The sequence below is a fragment of the Bombina bombina genome, chromosome 4 (genome assembly GCF_027579735.1).
Source record: "Bombina bombina isolate aBomBom1 chromosome 4, aBomBom1.pri, whole genome shotgun sequence".
NCBI classification, from domain to species: domain Eukaryota; kingdom Metazoa; phylum Chordata; class Amphibia; order Anura; family Bombinatoridae; genus Bombina; species Bombina bombina.
In genome coordinates this window covers 705,771,520-705,794,089 of record NC_069502.1, presented here as the reverse complement: position 1 = coordinate 705,794,089, position 22,570 = coordinate 705,771,520, and positions in this window count along the sequence as shown.

Genomic DNA, 22,570 nt, shown 5'->3' with positions numbered 1-22,570 from the left:
TAGTGTCCAAACAAAGTAGGGACAGCAATGCCACAGATAATGATATTGCCCAAGATGATTCCTCAAATGAGGGGAGTAAACATGATACTACATCATCCCCTTCTGTGTCTACACCAGTTTTGCCCACACAAGAGGCCCCTAGTACATCTAGTGCGCCAATTCTTATTACCATGCAACAATTAACGGCTGTAATGGATAACTCTATAGCAAACATTTTATCCAAAATGCCTACTTATCAGAGAAAGCGCGATTGCTCTGTTTTAAACACTGAAGAGCAAGAGGACGCTGATGATAACTGTTCTGACATACCCTCACACCAATCTGAAGGGGCCATGAGGGAGGTTTTGTCTGAGGGAGAAATTTCAGATTCAGGAAAAATTTCTCAACAAGCTGAACCTGATGTTGTGACATTTAAATTTAAATTAGAACATCTCCGCGCACTGCTTAAGGAGGTATTATCTACTCTGGATGATTGTGACAATTTGGTCATTCCAGAGAAATTATGTAAGATGGATAAGTTCCTAGAGGTTCCGGTGCCCCCCGACGCTTTTCCTATACCCAAGCGGGTGGCGGACATAGTAAATAAAGAGTGGGAAAGGCCCGGCATACCTTTTGTCCCCCCCCCCCCTATATTTAAGAAATTATTTCCTATAGTCGACCCCAGAAAGGACTTATGGCAGAAAGTCCCCAAGGTCGAGGGGGCGGTTTCTACTCTAAACAAACGCACTACTATTCCTATCGAAGATAGTTGTGCTTTCAAAGATCCTATGGATAAAAAATTAGAGGGTTTGCTTAAAAAGATTTTTGTTCAGCAAGGTTACCTTCTACAACCAATTTCATGCATTGTTCCTGTCACTACGGCAGCGTGTTTCTGGTTCGAGGAACTAGAAAAGTCGCTCAATAAAGAATCTTCGTATGAGGAGGTTATGGACAGAGTTCAAGCACTTAAATTGGCTAACTCTTTTATTTTAGATGCCGCTTTGCAATTAGCTAGATTAGCGGCGAAAAATTCAGGGTTTGCTATCGTGGCGCGCAGAGCGCTTTGGCTAAAGTCTTGGTCAGCGGATGTGTCTTCCAAGACAAAATTGCTTAACATCCCTTTCAAGGGTAAAACATTATTTGGACCTGATTTGAAAGAGATTATTTCAGACATCACTGGGGGAAAGGGCCACGCCCTCCCACAGGATAGGTCTTTTAAGGCTAAAAATAAGCCTAATTTTCGTCCCTTTCGCAGAAACGGACCAGCCTCTAATTCTACATCCTCTAAGCAAGAGGGTAATACTTCACAACCCAAACCAGCCTGGAGACCAATGCAAGGCTGGAACAAGGGTAAGCAGGCCAAGAAGCCTACCACTGCTACCAAAACAGCATGAAGGGATGGCCCCCGATCCGGGACCGGATCTGGTGGGGGGCAGACTTTCTCTCTTTGCTCAGGCTTGGGCAAGAGATGTTCAGGATCCTTGGGCGCTAGAAATAGTTTCTCAAGGTTATCTCCTGGAATTCAAGGAACTACCCCCAAGGGGAAGGTTCCACAGGTCTCAATTATCTTCAAACCAAATAAAAAGACAGGCATTCTTACATTGTGTAGAAGACCTGTTAAAGATGGGAGTGATTCATCCAGTTCCAATAAGAGAACAAGGGATGGGTTTTTATTCCAACCTGTTCATAGTTCCCAAAAAAGAGGGAACATTCAGACCAATTTTGGATCTCAAGATCCTAAACAAATTTCTCAAGGTTCCATCGTTCAAAATGGAAACTATTCGAACGATCCTACCTACTATCCAGGAAAATCAATTTATGACTACCGTGGATTTAAAGGATGCGTACCTACATATTCCTATCCACAAGGAACATCATCAGTTCCTAAGGTTCGCTTTTCTGGACAAGCATTACCAGTTTGTGGCACTTCCATTCGGATTAGCCACTGCTCCAAGGATTTTCACAAAGGTACTAGGGTCCCTTCTAGCGGTTCTAAGACCAAGGGGCATTGCAGTAGTACCTTACTTGGACGACATCCTGATTCAAGCGTCGTCTCTGTCAAAAGCAAAGGCTCATACGGACATCGTCCTAGCCTTTCTCAGATCTCACGGATGGAAGGTGAACAAAGAAAAAAGTTCTCTGTCCCCGTCAACAAGAGTTCCCTTCTTGGGAACATTAATAGATTCCTTAGAAATGAGGATTTTTCTGACAGAGGTCAGAAAATCAAAAATTCTAAGCTCTTGTCAAGTACTTCATTCTGTTCTTCGTCCTTCCATAGCGCAGTGCATGGAAGTAATAGGATTGATGGTTGCAGCAATGGACATAGTTCCTTTTGCACGAATTCATCTAAGACCATTACAACTGTGCATGCTCAGACAGTGGAATGGGGATTATACAGACTTGTCTCCGACGATTCAAGTAGATCAAAAGACCAGAGATTCACTTCGTTGGTGGCTGACCCTGGACAATCTGTCACAGGGAATGAGCTTCCGCAGACCAGAGTGGGTCATTGTCACGACCGACGCCAGCCTGGTGGGCTGGGGCGCGGTCTGGGAACCCCTGAAAGCTCAGGGTCTATGGTCTCGGGAAGAATCTCTTCTCCCGATAAACATTCTGGAACTGAGACCGATATTCAATGCTCTCAAAGCTTGGCCTCAACTAGCAAAGGCCAAATTCATAAGGTTTCAATCAGACAACATGACGACTGTTGCATATATCAATCATCAGTGGGGAACAAGGAGTTCCCTGGCGATGGAAGAAGTGACCAAAATAATTCAATGGGCAGAGGATCACTCCTGCCACTTGTCTGCAATCCACATCCCAGGAGTGGAAAATTGGGAAGCAGATTTTCTGAGTCGTCAGACATTCCATCCGGGGGAGTGGGAACTTCATCCGGAAATCTTTGCCCAAATAACTCAATTATGGGGCATTCCAGACATGGATCTGATGGCGTCTCGTCAGAACTTCAAGGTTCCTTGCTACGGGTCCAGATCCAGGGATCCCAAGGCGACTCTAGTAGATGCACTAGTAGCACCTTGGACCTTCAACCTAGCTTATGTATTCCCACCGTTTCCTCTCATTCCCAGGCTGGTAGCCAGGATCAATCAGGAGAGGGCTTCGGTGATCTTGATAGCTCCTGCGTGGCCACGCAGGACTTGGTATGCAGACCTGGTGAATATGTCATCGGCTCCACCATGGAAGCTACCTTTGAGACAGGACCTTCTTGTTCAAGGTCCATTCGAACATCCGAATCTGGTTTCCCTCCAACTGACGGCTTGGAGATTGAACGCTTGATTTTATCACAGCGTGGGTTTTCAGATTCTGTAATAGATACTCTGATTCAGGCCAGAAAGCCTGTAACTAGAAAAATTTACCATAAAATATGGAAAAAATATATCTGTTGGTGTGAATCTAAAGGATTCCCATGGAACAAGATAAAAATTTCTAAGATTCTATCCTTTCTACAAGAAGGTTTGGAGAAAGGATTATCTGCAAGTTCTCTGAAGGGACAGATCTCTGCTTTATCTGTTTTACTTCACAAAAGGCTGGCAGCTGTGCCAGATGTTCAAGCATTTGTTCAGGCTCTGGTTAGAATCAAGCCTGTTTACAGACCTTTGACTCCTCCCTGGAGTCTAAATCTAGTTCTTTCAGTTCTTCAAGGGGTTCCGTTTGAACCCTTACATTCCGTAGATATTAAGTTATTATCTTGGAAGGTTTTGTTTTTGGTTGCAATTTCTTCTGCTAGAAGAGTTTCAGAGTTATCTGCTCTGCAGTGTTCTCCGCCCTATCTGGTGTTCCATGCAGATAAGGTGGTTTTGCGTACTAAGCTTGGTTTTCTTCCGAAAGTTGTTTCCAACAAAAATATTAACCAGGAGATAGTTGTACCTTCTTTGTGTCCGAATCCAGTTTCAAAGAAGGAACGTTTGTTACACAATTTGGACGTAGTCCGTGCTCTAAAATTCTATTTAGAGGCTACTAAAGATTTCAGACAAACATCTTCCTTGTTTGTTGTTTATTCTGGTAAAAGGAGAGGTCAAAAAGCGACTTCCACCTCTCTTTCCTTTTGGCTTAAAAGCATTATCCGATTGGCTTATGAGACTGCCGGACGGCAGCCTCCTGAAAGAATCACAGCTCACTCCACTAGGGCTGTGGCTTCCACATGGGCCTTCAAGAACGAGGCTTCTGTTGACCAGATATGTAAGGCAGCGACTTGGTCTTCACTGCACACTTTTGCCAAATTTTACAAATTTGATACTTTTGCTTCTTCGGAGGCTATTTTTGGGAGAAAGGTTTTGCAAGCTGTGGTGCCTTCCGTTTAGGTGACCTGATTTGCTCCCTCCCTTCATCCGTGTCCTAAAGCTTTGGTATTGGTTCCCACAAGTAAGGATGACGCCGTGGACCGGACACACCTATGTTGGAGAAAACAGAATTTATGCTTACCTGATAAATTACTTTCTCCAACGGTGTGTCCGGTCCACGGCCCGCCCTGGTCTTTTTAATCAGGTCTGATGAATTATTTTCTCTAACTACAGTCACCACGGTATCATATGATTTCTCCTATATATATTTCCTCCTGTCCGTCGGTCGAATGACTGGGGTGGGCGGAGCCTAGGAGGGATCATGTGACCAGCTTTGCTGGGACTCTTTGCCATTTCCTGTTGGGGAAGAGAATATCCCACAAGTAAGGATGACGCCGTGGACCGGACACACCGTTGGAGAAAGTAATTTATCAGGTAAGCATAAATTCTGTTTTCAACTTGTAATACCAGACTAGTGCAGGTTGTGATATCTATTGCAAATATAGGCTGAGTTTGAACTAAATCAGGCGCGCTAACCCTTTTCTGGCTTACAAGCTTTACCATGAAGATGTTGGTGGTCCTTGACACCATCAAGGAGGAATTAATCTCCTCTGATGGTGTCACCCCCGTCGCGAAGCAACTCCCTACAGAGCCTGGCTGGACATAGTGAAAACTACTACTGCTCCTCGGTACGCTGCTCAGAGGAAGTTGCTTCCATTCTAAAGCCAGCAGAGGTTGGTATAGTCTTGTATTGAAATAGTGATATTAAAGTATATAAAAAAAGAAAATCTTAAAAAAAAATTCTCTCTTTTCATTTATTTTCTTCCCTTTACCTGTCTCTTTGTAGTAGTTTTCCTAATTCCTTCAAATGGACTTACATCACTGTTTGTCTTCCTCCCCTCCAGCATCTTTTTTTTTTTATTAACTATTAATTATTTTCATTCTAATAATTTTCCTGCCCACAAAGCCATTCAACCTGAATTCCAATAATTGCTATCCAGTAGATCAGCGATATCCCACCAGTATTATAGTAATTGCTAGTAACATCAGTCGTGGTTAACTCACATCCATATTGAGAGCTTTCTGATATAAATTTAAAGGGACATGAACCCCCAAATTTTTCTTCCATGATTCAGAAAAAGCATATAATTTTAAACAACTTTCCAATTTACTTCTATTATAAAATTTGCTTTATTCTCTTGGCATCCTTTGTTGAAGGAACAGCAAAGCACTACTGGCAGCTAGCTAAGCATATCTGGTGAACCAATGTCAAGAGACATGTATGTGCAGCCACCAATTACCATGTAGCTTCCAGTAGTGCTTTGCTGCTCCTAAGTCTACCTAGATATACTTTTCAACAATGGATACCAAGAGAACAAAACAAATTAGATTATAGAAGTTTAATGGAAAGTTGTTGAAAATAATATGCTAGTAGTCCATGGGATTAAAAATTGTGAGTCCCTAAGGTCCGAAAAGGTTGGTGACCCCTGGCATAGTCAAGCGAAATTGATTATTGTGCATGCTATCATAAGCGCACCATTTGTAATCTGCCCATTATCTGGTAAAACTATTTTACCATATCCTTGTCTTCAGCAGGAGAAAGAGATAAGTGGCAACTTAAGTTAAACATAGTGGCACCCATTACTTTATAGAAACTCAGTGTCATCCAACAAGTATATAGCATACACCTAGATTACGAGTTTTGCGCTAAACTAATGCCAAAAAAGTTGTGTAATTTCACTCTCCATAGCGTTGCCATTACGACTTTTGGAAAAGCCTCCTTGTGCGTCAGATATGGTAGACATCGCCGCCACTAAATAAATTTATTAGCCCCCCACATCGCAAAATTAAACTGTTAACCCCTAAACCTAACACTCCCCTAACTTTAAATTAAAATTACATTATAACTATTTTAATATAAATATAAACTTACCAGTGAAATTTTCACGGCCCTTAAAAGGGCATTCAGCTCTTTTCCAAGTGCCCATCCCTAATCTAAAAAAAAAACAACCTAACACTAACCCCATAAAATCTACTTACGGTTCCTGAAGTCCGGACAACCATCTTCATCCAGGCAGCGACAAGTCTTTATCCAGGCAGCGACACCTTCTTCCTTCTCGGGGACGTCTTCTATCTTTATCCCGGTGGAGGGGAGCTATCCTGGAAGTGGATCCCATCCTGCACGGAGCTTCCTCCTCAAGTTGAATGCAAGGTAGCCGTTTCAAAATGGTGTACCTTGCATTCCAATTCGCTGATTTGATTCTTCAAATTCAAATCAGCCAATAGGATGAGAGCTTCTGAAATCCTATTGGCTGTTCAAAACAGCCAATAGGATGAGAGAGAGCTACTGAAATCCTATTGGCTGTTCAAATAGGTTTATTTAATAGTCGCAATGTGGGTGGACGGCAGATTAGGGGTTAATAGGTTTAATATTGTGTTTGTAATGCGGGAGGGTGGCGGTTTAGGGGTTAAAAGGTAATTTATGGGTGTTAGTGTAGTTTGTAACATTTTAGTTATGAGTTTTGTGAAACATTTTTGTTTTGCAAAATCCATAACTACTGCTCTCAGATGGCGGTATGGATCGTGTCGGTATAGGCTGTAACGCAAGCATTTTAGCCTGAACGCACAACCTGTAATACCGGCGCTATGAAAATCCCACACAAAAACGTTATTTTTTAAGTGCAGAATGGACGTTGCGTTACAGGCTAAAATGCTTGCGGTATAGCTATACCGACACAACTCGTAATATGCGTTCCTGGCAGGGTGGATTTGATTTAAATCAAACAGATTTAATTCACGATTTAAATCACGATTTAAATCACTAGTCAGTAAGGCTTGATTTAAATCATAGTTTTCTACATAAAGACTAATTCTTGCTGGTATAACTTTAATATGCAAGTAGATGAAGATTTTTAGAACAACAACTTTTCATATTAGTTTTTTTTTATCCCCAGTTTAATAGGTTAATCAATATAATTCCTATTTGGACAACTTTTCTGTTGTACTTAGGAAGGAGAAAAATAATAATTACCTTAATAATAACAATTTAAATAGATTTATTCAACTGAAACAATAACATTACAGCATATGTTATTTGCTTAAACAAACATCCATGTTTGTTAACTAATTTGGCTAAACAAAATATATATATTTTAAGAAACTAACAGGCCCATTTATCAAAGGGCTTGCGGACCTGATCCGACACTGCGGATCAGGTCCGCAAGACCTCGCTAAATGCGGAGAGCAATACGCTCTCCGCATTTAACATTGCACCAGCAGCTCACAAGAGCTGCTGGTGCAAAGCCGCCCCCTGCTGACTCGCGGCCAATCGGCCGCCAGCAGGGCGCTGTCAATCAACCCGATCGTCGTCGATCGGGTTGATGCCCGGCGATTCCTGTCCGTCTGTTCAGAGCAGGCGGACAGGGTTATGGAGCAGCGGTCTTTAGACCGCTGCTTCATAAGTTGTGTTTCTGGCGAGTCTGAAGACTCGCCAGAAACACGGCCCTTCAAGCTCCGTACGGAGCTTGATAAATGGGCCTGTTAGACTGTCAGCCCAGCCTACACATGAAAAACTTAAATACTGTCCTCTGTAGCTCACTCGTCATCTTCAGCTTCTTCTTTGTTCATAATCTGGAAAAGAAAAACAAGCTTTCCTGCTTTATAGGGTCCCAAACGATTTCTCAATTTAGAATGAATGAGTCCAAAGGAAGAGAAAATTCTATTAACGCCTGCAGAAGAAGCTACTGCTGTTAAAAGTGAAATCATTACTTGAACAGTCTCTAAATCCAAGTGCTTAAGTGACTTCCGCCAGTTCACTGGTGTGACTTTCTTTAAAATATCTTCAGCAAACCATATATTTCTTGAATGGTTCCCCCTTAGCTTTGAAGTTTATTATAGTTGGCATTACAGATGGATGATTGCTGGATACCCATGTCATAGCTTAATATCTTGTAGGCAGAGAAACTGCCCAATAATCTTACAAAAATCTCTGGAAGAGCATGACATTGTGAATGGATTAATGGGATTTATTTAACAAAAAAATGAAACATATACAGCCTTATTCTACATAATTAAAAAAACTAATCTTTATTTCATGATGGAATAACCTTTGGATGGTAATATATTTTCCTCAAAAAGCATTTTATTTAAAAAAAATCTGATTTAAATCCAAAAAATCCGATTTAAATCAAAAAAATCAGATTTAAATAAAAAAAAATCTGATTTTTTTTATTTTTTTAAAAAAAAATCATTGATTTTTATCCACCCTGGTTCCTGGCCATTACGCTGGAATGGCCATTTTTTCAGCATTAAAAGCCGTACCGCAACACTTGTAATCTAGCCAATAGTTTCTTAACTACACATAATTAAACATTTTATATTACAATCTCATACGGCTTTCATTTTTTATTTTTTTATTTTAATCTTTTATTGAGGTTAAGAGCAAATATATCATACAAGATATGTCCATCTACAATGATAGTACAGCAACAGGCATGAACAATAACAGTAGAATACAATGGTTGCAGCTATACACGTAATTTCCGTACTATTGCAATGCAATACATATAAGTAATTGTGATTGTTAGAGAATAAGGCATTATCTAGGAAAAGGGAGAAGCTACAAACAGAAACTATAGATCTATGTCCTGTATTCTAAATGTTTAGGAGATGATAAGAATATACAGAAGAAAAAGTGATATCTTGTACTGTAACTGGAATATGCGTCAGAAATATAGTTGAACCCACAGTAATGAAACCTAATTTTTTATATTTTAATAGATGTTCCCCACATTGCTCAGATGGTCACTCTTGGACCTACCTAATTAGCTTTTGGCGTGGCCACTTTTGGCCCTTATACTATAAGGGGGAAAATGAGCAACTGATATGATATATGAAAAGAGTATTAATTACAAGATAATGTATTATAATATAAGATGAATTCTCAGAGATTAACATATTAAACACGTATACGAACTCTAATGGTTAAGTCTTCATAATTGGTCAAGTCACTGTGGTCATAGTAATAGTGTTAACCTCCACTGCTATCAGTCCATTTAACTGTGTTCGATACAGCCCACTCCAATTATCCAGATCGGTCAGGGCTTCAAATGGGCTAAAAATGTTGTGTCCTGTGCCATTCACTACTCCTATCTGCTTGGAGAAATCGGGGGAGAGATGTAGCCGAACCCCCACAGCAGCGAGCTTCCCGATATTGGACCTCCAAACATGTGTGGGAGTTAAGCAGCTAGCGATCATTTTGGATTGTATCAGAAAACAGTTTGTTGTTTTGTTGAAGAGAGTCAGATGACCGCTACCACCAGGGAGGTCGGCCGCACCCTCCCCCGGTGTCTTTGAGTGGTGAGTTAAGTTGAAGCTCCTCAATAATATTCGTCTGGATCTCCCGTTCTCCCCCGGCTCCTGTATATTGCTATTTAACATCAACTCTTTTTCGCTCCTTAGAGAGAACAGCCGCTCTCAAAACGTTACTCTGGAGAAGCGAGGAGGCAGGTATGTCATCCGATACAGGCAAGAAGTCGGCTGGTTGGATACATTTATAACTATTTAATGTTTTGCAAAAGCGTAATAAGGCCGGTAAACCTACTACTCATTCTGAGCTCAAAATCTTGAAGTAAGAGTTGTAGGGCTGAATGGGATTCCTCCATATTGAACAAGATAGGTACGTGAAACAGTCTTTGTGTGACTTCTCTACCTGGGTTATCGGGGGGGGGGTGTGCCGAGTTTCCCCGAGTAGATCACCACCCAAAGCCTCGACAGTCCGGTTCAGGGCCCAAGGATCGAATGTAGATTGAATTTATAGCTTCTTCCTGATCTACCAACATTAGTATATAATCCACAACTAGAAATTCTAGTAATAGTTAAAAATATCTGGTTTAGAACTGAGGATTAGGCAAAATTGATCAGGAGCCTCAGAAACTGCGACTGAGCGATATCTTAGTCCAGACATGCCCCCCGGACTAAGCTTTAATTTTAAATGAGCAGTAGATTTTTTGTCTGACAAGTTTCAGAATTTAATTACATTTGCTGGCCCCAGCCAATCACATACTCATATTCATATACACTGTAAACTCTTGCACATGCTCAGTAGTAGCTGGTGCCTCAGAATGTGTGCATATAAATAGACTGTGCACAATTTGATAATGGAAATAAATTAGAAAGTCACTTAAAATTGCATGCTCTATCTGAATCATGATCTGAATCATGAAAGTTTTAATTTTGACTTTAGTGTCCCTTTAAGATGGCAGAGACATGATCTGTGGAAGAGACAATTCTTTCAATATTTATGGTAAAATATATACCTGGAAGACCTGTAAACCTATTACTTATGGTATATATGCTTTGTATGAACTATTATTGATATGGATTGATTCACTATTACAACCAATTGTTTATTAATTACCTCATCTACTGAATGAAAATAATATGCAGATAATAACTAATATAGTATATTTCTTTACTCCGTGTTTCTCTTCCTATTTCCTGTAGAACACTAGTGTGGTTAAAAAAATTGCTAATCCCTCGCCAGTCTATATACATGGGTGGGTGTAACAATCATACCTTTTATGAGGTAGGATTACTTTTAGCTATAAGATTATTCTGTATCCGTTTTTCGTAGATAATTAACTCTTTATTTGGCAAGGTGTGATACTTATTTGTGAAATGTCATTTTTAAAGGGATAGGAAAGTCAAAATTAAAATTGACATGATTCAGATAGAGCATGTAATTTAAAATTTTAATTTTAAATTCATTTCTATTTTCAAATGTGCTTCGTTCTCTTGGTATCATTTGTTGAAAAATGAATACACACATATCCTGCACTAGTGGGAGCTAGCTGCTAATTGGTGCCTGAACACATTTGTCTCTTGTGATTGGCTAACTAGATATGTTAAGCTTCCTGCCAGTAGTGCGATGCTGTCCGTTCAGCAAAGGATTATAAGTTAAGGAAGCAAATTTGATAATAGATGCAAACTGGAAAGTTATTTAAAATTCTATGTTCTATCCAAATTATAAAAGAACATTTTGGGGTTTCCTATTCCTTTAAAGTGAATGTCAATTTTGATGATAAAGTGCCCGTTTTTTAAAAATTCGATTAAAAACAGGGGCACTTTAATTCATCAAAATTTAAATTTCACTCCTGTTGAGAAAAAAAAACTTACCTTTTAATCTTCACAGCAGCTTCAGCTTCCTCCACACGTCACAAAGCCTCTTCCTGGGTCTAAAATGATGAATCAGGCTTCCTCCAATCACGGCGTTGAATCAGACACTGATTCCCCCGGGGGGAAAGCTGTGATTGGAGGATGAACTATCCATCATTTCTGACGTCAGAAATGGCTTGCAACAACCGGAGGAAGCTGGAGCAGCTGTGAAGATTAAAAGGTAAGTATTTTTTTCTCAACACGAGTGAAATGTAAATTTTGATGAATTAAAGTGCCCCTGTTTTTAATTGAATTTTTAAAAACCGGGCACTTTAGCATCAAAATTGACATAAACTTTGAGGTACATGGATGTCAAAATGAAATGTTAATATTCAGTTCAAACATATAGTTTTCAAAAACAAACACAAAAAAAAAAAAACCTATAAAAACTTACAATATTCTTATGTACTTTTGTTATCAAGCTGACCTCTTTTCCTTGGTATCTTTTGTGAAACTTAGTTTGTTTCTGAGGACCTGATGTTCAACAATTCACCAGCATGGAAAGAAATCTTACAAAATCTCTGGTCACTCTTTTGGAGTATTATGTTGCAACACGTGTCTCTACCTCACATCTGGAGCCCTATATAGCAAGCTAAACAGCTCTCAAGCTAAAATTTGTGGAGTGGAGAGCAGTATAAGAGGTGCACACTCTAAAGCCTACTTAGATATTTCCTTATGAAGAGTAGCTTTGTTTTAACAAAGCATACCAAAGAAAGAGATACATTTTTAGTTTTTATAATTTCCATCTTTTTTTAATCTTAAAGTTTTAAAGGGACATGGAACCCAAACTTATGCTTAATTAATTTATATAGAGCATACATTTTTAAACAAATTTCCAATTTACTTCTGCATCAAATTTACTTTATTCTCTAGGTACCCTCTGTTGAAGGAGCAGCAATGCACTACTGGGAGCTAGCTGAACACAGCCAGGAAGCCAATGAGAAAAGGCATATATGTGCAGCCACCAATCAGCACCTAGCTCTCAGTAGTGCATTGGTGCCACTGGGCCTATCTAGGTATGCTTTTCTTGACAGGATACCAAGAGAAAAAAGCAAAGTAGATAAAATAAGTAAATTGGAAAGTTGTTTAAAATTGTATGCTCTGTCTGAATAATGATTGTTGTTTTGTATTGGCTGTTTATTGGTGATAAGCAGAACAATTCTATGATGGCAGCAACTTATTGAAAGAAGCTTGTAATATTATTTTTTACCAAAAGTAATTTTAAACATATCTGAGGTACAGCTCCTTCACATTTAAAAAAAACAGTTATTAATAAATGTGTGCAGTTGCGTTGATGCCGTTTAAAGAGAGGAGAATATGAAAGGACTCTAAGAAAAGTAAATAAAATGATTTTATTTTAGATGAATAATGTATAATAATTGCAGTCTATATTGTAAAGAATGTTTACCAGTTATTTTACATAATAAGAAATTAGCCCGATTGTCAACAGAGGATGTTAATGTAAAGCTTAAAATGAAGGTCAATTTCGATGAATTAGTGCCCGGGCACTTTAATTAATCAAAATTAACATTTCGCTCATTTTCTTCAAAAACGTACCTTTTAATCCTGACTGCCGCTGCAGTGCTTCCTCCGCCCGTCGCAAGCCATCTTCACGGGTCCAAAATGACGAATCCGACTTCCTCCAATCATGGCGTTGCATCAGACCAAGATTCCCCCGGGGGAAACCGTGATTGGTTGAAGCCGGATTCATCATTTCTGACGTCTGCAGAGGCTTCCGACGGCAGGGGGCATTGCTGGAGCGGCTGCAAGGATTAAAAGGTAAGTATTTGAAGAAAACGAGTGCAATGTCAATTTTGATGAATTAAAGTGCCCTTGTTTTTAATAGGATTATTAAAAACCGGGCACTAATTCATCAATATTGACCTTCACTTTAATTGCACAAGCACTACATAACTGTTGGTTCCCTAGTTGTATCAAGTTAACAATATGCCTAATTTACTCTTGTTTAAAGGGAGGTTAAAGTCACAATTAAGTGTTCATGATCGATGATAGAGCATGCCGTTTATAAGAGTTTTATTTCCATTATCAAAATATGCACAGGCTTTTTATATTCATTCTTTCTGATGCATCAGCCACCACTGAGCATGTGCAAGAGTCCACAGTCTATACGCAAATAAGTTGTCAGAAAACAATATATTGCTCATTTAAAATTGTAAGTGCTATTGCATTGTCTTTTTATTATGCATGTGTTGATTATGCAATACTGCTGTATTTAATAGTCCTTTAAAAGACAGTAAATACCTTGTAATTACAAGACATTTCTGTGGCCCTGCTATAAAATAACATATCAGCTAAGTTTAAACTTTTTGAAACAAGTCAACACTTTGTTTGCTGCAATTGTTTTTTAATAGTCAAACGCCACCCACCACTTCCCTTATTTAGAGGAGACTATCTGGGCTTGAGTCTGTAGACAACAAGGTTAGTCATCAAGTTAGTATAAAGTGAATTGTTTTGAAGTTATTTTATGTTTAAACCAGTTAGAGAAAGATGATTAGCAGGGTTATCCTTGAAATGTCACCTGGGTGCATTTACAACTCTGAGAATTAGAAAAATCCACAATATTCATTGCAACATTAAAGGGACACTGAACCCAAATTTCTCCAACATAGGTGTGTCCGGTCCACGGCGTCATCCTTACTTGTGGGATATTCTCTTCCCCAACAGGAAATGGCAAAGAGCCCAGCAAAGCTGGTCACATGATCCCTCCTAGGCTCCGCCTTCCCCAGTCATTCTCTTTGCCGTTGTACAGGCAACATCTCCACGGAGATGGCTTAGAGTTTTTTTGGTGTTTAAATGTAGTTTTTATTCTTCAATCAAGAGTTTGTTATTTTAAAATAGTGCTGGTATGTACTATTTACTCTGAAACAGGAAAGAGATGAAGATTTCTGTTTGTAAGAGGAAAATGATTTTAGCAACCGTTACTAAAATCGATGGCTGTTTCCACACAGGACTGTTGAGAGGAATTAACTTCAGTTGGGGGAAACAGTGAGCAGACTTTTGCTGCTTGAGGTATGACACATTTCTAACAAGACTTGGTAATGCTGGAAGCTGTCATTTTCCCTATGGGATCCGGTAAGCCATTTTTATTAAATAAGAATAAAGGGCTTCACAAGGGCTTTCAAGACTGGTAGACATTTTTCTGGGCTAAAACGATTGATATATAAGCATTTTTAATACTTCATAGCTTTGAGGAGTTATTTTATTCTTGGGAATTATGTAAAAAAACCGGCAGGCACTGTATTGGACACCTTTTTCACTGGGGGCCTTCTCTAATCATAGGCAGAGCCTCATTTTCGCGCCTCTATTGCGCAGTTGTTTTTGGGAAGCAAGACATGCAGATGCATGTGTGAGGAGCTCAGATACATAGAAAAAGCTTACTGAAGGCGTCATTTGGTATCGTATTCCCCTTTGGGCTTGGTTGGGTCTCAGCAAAGCAGATACCAGGGACTGTATAGGGGTTAAATATTAAAACGGCTCCGGTTCCTTTATTTTAAGAGTTAAAGCTTTCAAATTTGGTGTGCAATACTTTTAAGGCTTTAAGACACTGTGGTGAAATTTTGGTGAAATTTGAACAATTCCTTCATACTTTTTCACATTTTCAGTAATAAAGTGTGTTCAGTTTAAAATTTAAAGTGACAGTAACGATTTTATTTTAAAACGTTTTTTGTACTTTGTTATCAAGTTTATGCCTGTTTAACATGTCTGAACTATCAGATTTCTGCTTTATCTGTTTTACTTCACAAAAAGCTGGCGGCTGTGCCAGATGTTCAAGCTTTTGTTCAGGCTCTGGTTAGAATCAAGCCTGTTTACAAACCTTTGACTCCTCCTTGGAGTCTCAATTTAGTTCTTTCAGTTCTTCAGGGGGTTCCGTTTGAACCCTTACATTCCGTAGATATTAAGTTATTATCTTGGAAAGTTTTGTTTTTGGTTGCAATTTCTTCTGCTAGAAGAGTTTCAGAGTTATCTGCTCTGCAGTGTTCTCCTCCTTATCTGGTGTTCCATGCAGATAAGGTGGTTTTGCGTACTAAACCTGGTTTTCTTCCGAAAGTTGTTTCTAACAAAAACATTAACCAGGAGATAGTCGTGCCTTCTTTGTGTCCGAATCCAGTTTCAAAGAAGGAACGTTTGTTGCACAATTTGGATGTAGTTCGTGCTCTAAAATTCTATTTAGATGCTACAAAGGATTTCAGACAAACATTTTCCTTGTTTGTTGTTTATTCTGGTAAAAGGAGAGGTCAAAAAGCAACTTCTACCTCTCTCTCTTTTTGGCTTAAAAGCATCATCAGATTGGCTTACGAGACTGCCGGACGGCAGCCTCCTGAAAGAATCACAGCTCATTCCACTAGGGCCGTGGCTTCCACATGGGCCTTCAAGAACGAGGCTTCTGTTGATCAGATATGTAAGGCAGCGACTTGGTCTTCGCTGCACACTTTTACTAAATTTTACAAATTTGATACTTTTGCTTCTTCTGAGGCTATTTTTGGGAGAAAGGTTTTGCAAGCCGTGGTGCCTTCCATCTAGGTGACCTGATTTGCTCCCTCCCATCATCCGTGTCCTAAAGCTTTGGTATTGGTTCCCACAAGTAAGGATGACGCCGTGGACCGGACACACCTATGTTGGAGAAAACAGAATTTATGTTTACCTGATAAATTACTTTCTCCAACGGTGTGTCCGGCCCACGGCCCGCCCTGGTTTTTTTAATCAGGTCTGATAATTTATTTTCTTTAACTACAGTCACCACGGTATCATATGATTTCTCCTATGCAAATATTCCTCCTTTACGTCGGTCGAATGACTGGGGAAGGCGGAGCCTAGGAGGGATCATGTGACCAGCTTTGCTGGGCTCTTTGCCATTTCCTGTTGGGGAAGAGAATATCCCACAAGTAAGGATGACGCCGTGGACCGGACACACCGTTGGAGAAAGTAATTTATCAGGTAAACATAAATTCTGTTTTTTTCTTTCGTGAATCAGATAGAGCATGCAACTTTCTAATTTACTCCTATTATCAATTTATTTTTGTTCTCTTGGTATCTTTATTTGAAAATGCAGGAATGTAAGCTCATGACCCGGACCACTTTTGGTTCAGCACCCTGGATAGTGCTTGCTGATTGGTGGGTACATTTAGCCACCAATCTGCAAGCTGTACCAAGGTTCTGAACCAAAGATGGGCCGACTCGTAAGGTTACTACATTCCTGCTTTTTTAAATAAAGATACCAAGAGAACAAAGATAAAATGATAATAGGAGTAAATTACTAAGTTGCTTACAATTGCATGCATGAAAGAAAAAAAATTGGGTTAAGTGAACTTCAGTATCCCTTTAATAATTTGATTTGTTGTCTTGATATCTGTTGTCCTAGGTAGGCTCAGGAGCTAGCTTGTGATTGGGGGCTGCACATATGTGCCTCTTGTGATTGGCTTACTGTTTTTTTCAGTTAGCTCCCAGTAGTGTATTGCTGCTCCAAATCTTTGCTCTATTTGAATCATGAAAGAAAATGTTTGGTATTCTTGTCCCTTTAAGTACAAAACCTATATTTAAACATATAAGACAATCGTTATTATTACTGAATTATTGGTCATGTTTTACTTTCATTTTGGCCATTTTTTTTCTGTAAAGATCCTTGTGGGAACCTATTTTAAAATCAGGACTTACCCCTATTTCATATAGGTTTTTTTTTTTTTTTGGTAACCCAATAATATCATAACGTAACACCAGTGGCGGTTTTACTGATTGATTGGAATGGCTTAGAAACACACACAAGCTGCCTTTTGATATTTATTGATGAGTTCTCTAAAATATTGGAATCCAATCTCAAAGGGGCTAAACATTTAGCAGTGTTCTCCACAGAAAATGTTGTCATCCGGGTGGTAAGCACAAATAAGTTGAATAATTTAGAATATTTCTTTCTTTTTTTTTTTTAAAAGGGACAGTAAAGTCAAAATTAAACTTAAATGGATTGGATAGAGCATGACATTTTAAACAACTTTTGAGTTTACTTCCATTACCAATTTTGCTTAGTTCACGTTTTATCCTTTTTTAAAGAGTACTCTTAGGTGAGCTCAGGAGCGTGCACATGTGTTTAGCCATCTGGCAAAAACATTTGCTACATTGTTTATAGCAATGTTTTACATAGTTGCAAACACTGCTGCTATAGACACGTGCACACTCCTAAGCTCCTTACAGCCTACCTAAGTTTACTCTACAACAAAGGCCATCAAGAGAACAAAGGAAATTTGATAGTAGTAAGTTAGAAAGTTGTTTAAAAAGTGCATGCTCTATGTCACTGGTTTTCAAACCTGTCCTCAGACCTCCCTAGCAGGCTACATTTTGAGGATATCTGAACTGGAGCACAGGTGAAATAATCAGCTGATTAATAAACATTGTTATTTTACCTGCTCTCATCCAAGGTAATCTTGAAAACCTGGCCTGTTGGGGAGGCCTGAGGACAAGTTTAAAAACCAGTGACCTATGTAAATAATGGATGTTTAATTTTGATTTTACTGTCCCTTTAATGATAATTTGTGCAACAAACAGCTAGAAATATATACATAGGTAAAAAATAGATTTATTTGTTTTCATTTAAGATCCAATAGGCTCATCTGAAAGTCCTAAAATGATCCCTTTATCATAACAGAACTTATTCCTGAAGTAATTTTTATTGTGGATAGTAATATAACATGGATCTTTCCTTTTGTAAAAACCACAACAGTGCAGTATCCTCTCTGTGTGCTATAAACAAATGCTGCTATGAGGCAACAAACTAGGCCAGGTGTAGTGTAGAATCACCAGAGCAAATTCAAACGGTGTCTTTTTGCATATATATATATATATTTAAATACTTGTCCCTTCAAAGGTACTTTGTACTAATAATGTACAGTATATAATGCACTTGAAATAGAGGCATTTAAAAATATGGTTTGCATTATGTGGCCTCTCGGGAAATACATGTTTGTGCACAACATATACTTCTGTATTAACTCTAGGTCAATTGTTTGAAAGGAATAAAGGTAATGGCAGTGTTTTTATGAACAAATTTACTTTTCTCCCACAGGTAAATTTCTGTTTAATGGACTGCACTCTGTCCCAGGTCTCTGTCTCATTCTCACCGGGCTTATGTTCCTTGCTCCTAGGTTATGCAGTACAGGTTGCTCCCTGTATAAGTGTTCAAAAATAACCTCTCAACTTGTTTCAGCTGATGGTGCTGCCCTTATCAAGGATTAAATCAAACTTGGTCCTTGGCTTATTTAAATCTCAGTTACTTCTGATTATTATTATTATTGTCTAGTCTGGAGGTCATTAAAATAAAACCAATATTTTCATTGGTGGCGTAATACTGGCTAATTTATCCCTATACTACAGAAGTTATGTAGAGATCATACATAATGACATAAACATTTGAGACTCAAAAGTATACAATTCCTATACCTAAGAGAACAGTATTAAATAAAAACATTTCCTCATCTCATCACATGATCTGTATGTGTTTGTATAAAAACCCTTTCCCTAGATGATTAAAGATACTTTAATTAAACTTTGATAGAACTAATAAATATGCTTAGAGTTAGTCATAAATTCTCCAAAGTTAGGTATAACACATTTTGGCATTTTACAATAATGAGTCCTAGCTCTTTCGTTACAAAATCAATCTTTGAAAACTAAGATAACAAATTAATGGTTGGCTGATATATACGTTTAAAATAAGAAGGCTAGGAGAAATAATAGAATGAGATTGAAGGTCTTTGGAGGAAATGGAATACATCTAATTTGACCTTTTGTCCCTCTGAATGCTGCTATGCAAGTCATCAATATATCTAACTACTCTTCTTATTAACTCATTATCACAACTACATCTTACAATATCTTGTAGTCTTTAAATGTTTTTATACTGGGATCTTGGCCATGAACCTCTATAAAATATAAGGGAAGTTTAATATTATTTTTTTATATACTGCAACATATCATTTCCATCTACTCTCTTGGCAAGCACAAGATTTGTGCATATTGGCTACAGTTTAATATGTAAATGTAAAATTATGTTCTACTATAGGTTCAGGTTCCTGAATTGGACATATACTTATTTTAAACCATGGCTCAAGTGGATCTTAAGGCAAAAATGTTTTCATTTTTAGCCCAAATGTTAAAGGGACAGACAAGTCAAAATTAAATTCTCATGATTCAGATAGGGCATGCAATTTAAACAACTTTTTAATTTACTTTTATCATGAAATTTGCTATGTTCTCATGGTATTCTATGTTGAAAGCTAAACCTAGGTAGGCTTATAAGCTAATTTCTAAACCCTTAAAGACTGCCTCTTATTTCAGTGCGTTTTGACAGTTTTACAGCTATGCAGTGCTAGTTCATGTGTGCCATATAGATAACAATGTGCTCATTCTGGTGGAGTTACTTATGAGATGGCACTGATTGGCTAAAATGCAAGTCTGTCAAAAAAACTAAAATAAGGGGACAGTCTGCAAAAGCTTAGATTCAAGGTAATCACAGAGGTAACAAACGGCTAGATTACGAGTTTTGCATTATGAGCGGTGCGGTACTAACTTGCAAGTTATTTGCACCGCTCACCTCCCTACAACGCTGCTATTACAAGTTTTCATAAACCCGGCGTTAGCAGGCAATATGTGAGCATAAAGCAAAATTGAGCTCCATACCGCACTCCAATACCAGCGCTGCCCCATAGACATCAAAGGGGAGAGCCGGCTGAAAAAAAGCCTAACACCTGCAATAAAGGAGAGTAAAGCTCCGTAACGCAGCCCCATTGATTCCTATGGGGATAGAAAAGTTATGTTTACACCTAACACCCTAACATAAACCCAGAGTCTAAATACCCCTAATCTGCTGCCCCCGACATCACCGACACCTACATTACACTTATTAACCCCTAATCTGCCGCACCCGACATCGCCGCCACCTACCTACACTTATTAGCCCCTAATCTACCACCCCTGACACCGCCGACACCTACATTATACTTATTAACCCCTAATCTGCTGCCCCCAACATCGCCAACACCTACATAATGTTAACCCCTAATCTCCTGCCCCCAAATGTCGCCGCAACCTACCTACACTTATTAACCCCTAATCTGCCACCCCCATTGTTGCCGCCACTATACTAAATGTATTAACCCCTAAACCTAGCCCTAAGTCAAACCCTAACCCTAACACCCACTAACTTTAATGTAATTAAAATAAATCTAAATAAAACCTACTATTAATAACTAAATAATTCCTATTTAAAACGAAATACTTACCTATAAAATAAACCCTAAGCTAGCTGCAATATAACTAATAGTTACATTGTGTCTAGCTTAGGTTTTATTTTTATTTCACAGGCAAGTTTGTATTTATTTTAACTAGGTAGAATAGTTACTAAATAGTTTAACTATTTACTAACTACATAGCTAAAATAAATACAAATTTACCTGTAAAATAAAACCTAACCCGAGTTACACTAACACCTAATCTTACACTACAATTTAATAAATTACATAAATTAAATACAATTAACTAAAAAACAAACACTAAATTACACAAAATAAAAAAAGAAATATCAGATATTTAAACTAATTACACCTAATCTAATAGCCCTATCAAAATAAAAAAGCCCCCCAAAATAAAAAAAACCCTAGCCTAAACTAAACTACCAATAGCCCTTAAAAGGGCCTTTTGCGGGGCATTGCCCCAAAGAAATCAGCTCTTTTACCTGTAAAAAAAAATACAAACAACCCCCCAAAAGTAAAACCCACCACCCACACAACCAACCCCCTAAATAAAATCCTAACTAAAAAACTTAGGCCTAGATTTGGAGTTTGGCGGTAAAAGGGCTGTTAACGCTCCGCGGGCTTTTTTCTGGCCGCACCATAAATTTAACTCTGGTATCGAGAGTTCAAACAAATGCTGCGTTAGGCTCCAAAAAAGGAGCGTAGAGCATTTTTACCGCAAATGCAACTCTCGATACCAGAGTTGCTTACGGATGCGGCCAGCCTCAAAAACGTGCTCGTGCACGATTCTCCCATAGGAAACAATGGGACTGTTTGAGCTGAAAAAAAACCTAACACCTGCAAAAAAGCAGCGTTCAGCTCCTAACGCAGCCCCATTGTTTCCTATGGGGAAACACTTCCTACGTCTGCACCTAACACTCTAACATGTACCCCGAGTCTAAACACCCCTAACCTTACACTTATTAACCCCTATTCTGCCGCCCCCGCTATCGCTGACCCCTGCATATTTTTTTTAACCCCTAATCTGCAGCTCCGTAAACCGCCGCAACCTACGTTATCCCTATGTACCCCTAATCTGCTTCCCCTAACACCGCCGACCCCTATATTATATTTATTAACCCCTAATCTGCCCCCCTCAATGTCGCCGACACCTGCCTACACTTATTAACCCCTAATCTGCCGAGCGGACCTGAGCGCTACTATAATAAAGTTATTAACCCCTAATCCGCCTCACTAACCCTATCATAAATAGTATTAACCCCTAATCTGCCCTCCCTAACATCGCCGACACCTACCTTCAATTATTAATCCCTAATCTGCCGAGCGGACCTCACCGCTATTCTAATAAATGTATTAACCCCTAAAGCTAAGTCTAACCCTAACACTAACACCCCCCTAACTTAAATATAATTTACATCTAACGAAATAAATTAACTCTTATTAAATAACTTATTCCTATTTAAAGCTAAATACTTACCTGTAAAATAAATCCTAATATAGCTACAATATAAATTATAATTATATTATAGCTATTTTAGGATTAATATTTATTTTACAGGCAACTTTGTAATTATTTTAACCAGGTACAATAGCTATTAAATAGTTAAGAACTATTTAATAGTTACCTAGTTAAAATAATAACAAATTTACCTGTAAATTAAATCCTAACCTAAGATATAATTAAACCAAACACTACCCTATCAATAAATTAATTAAATAAACTACCTACAATTACCTACAATTAACCTAACACTACACTATCAATAAATTAATTAAACACAATTCCTAGAAATAAATACAATTAAATAAACTAGCTAAAGT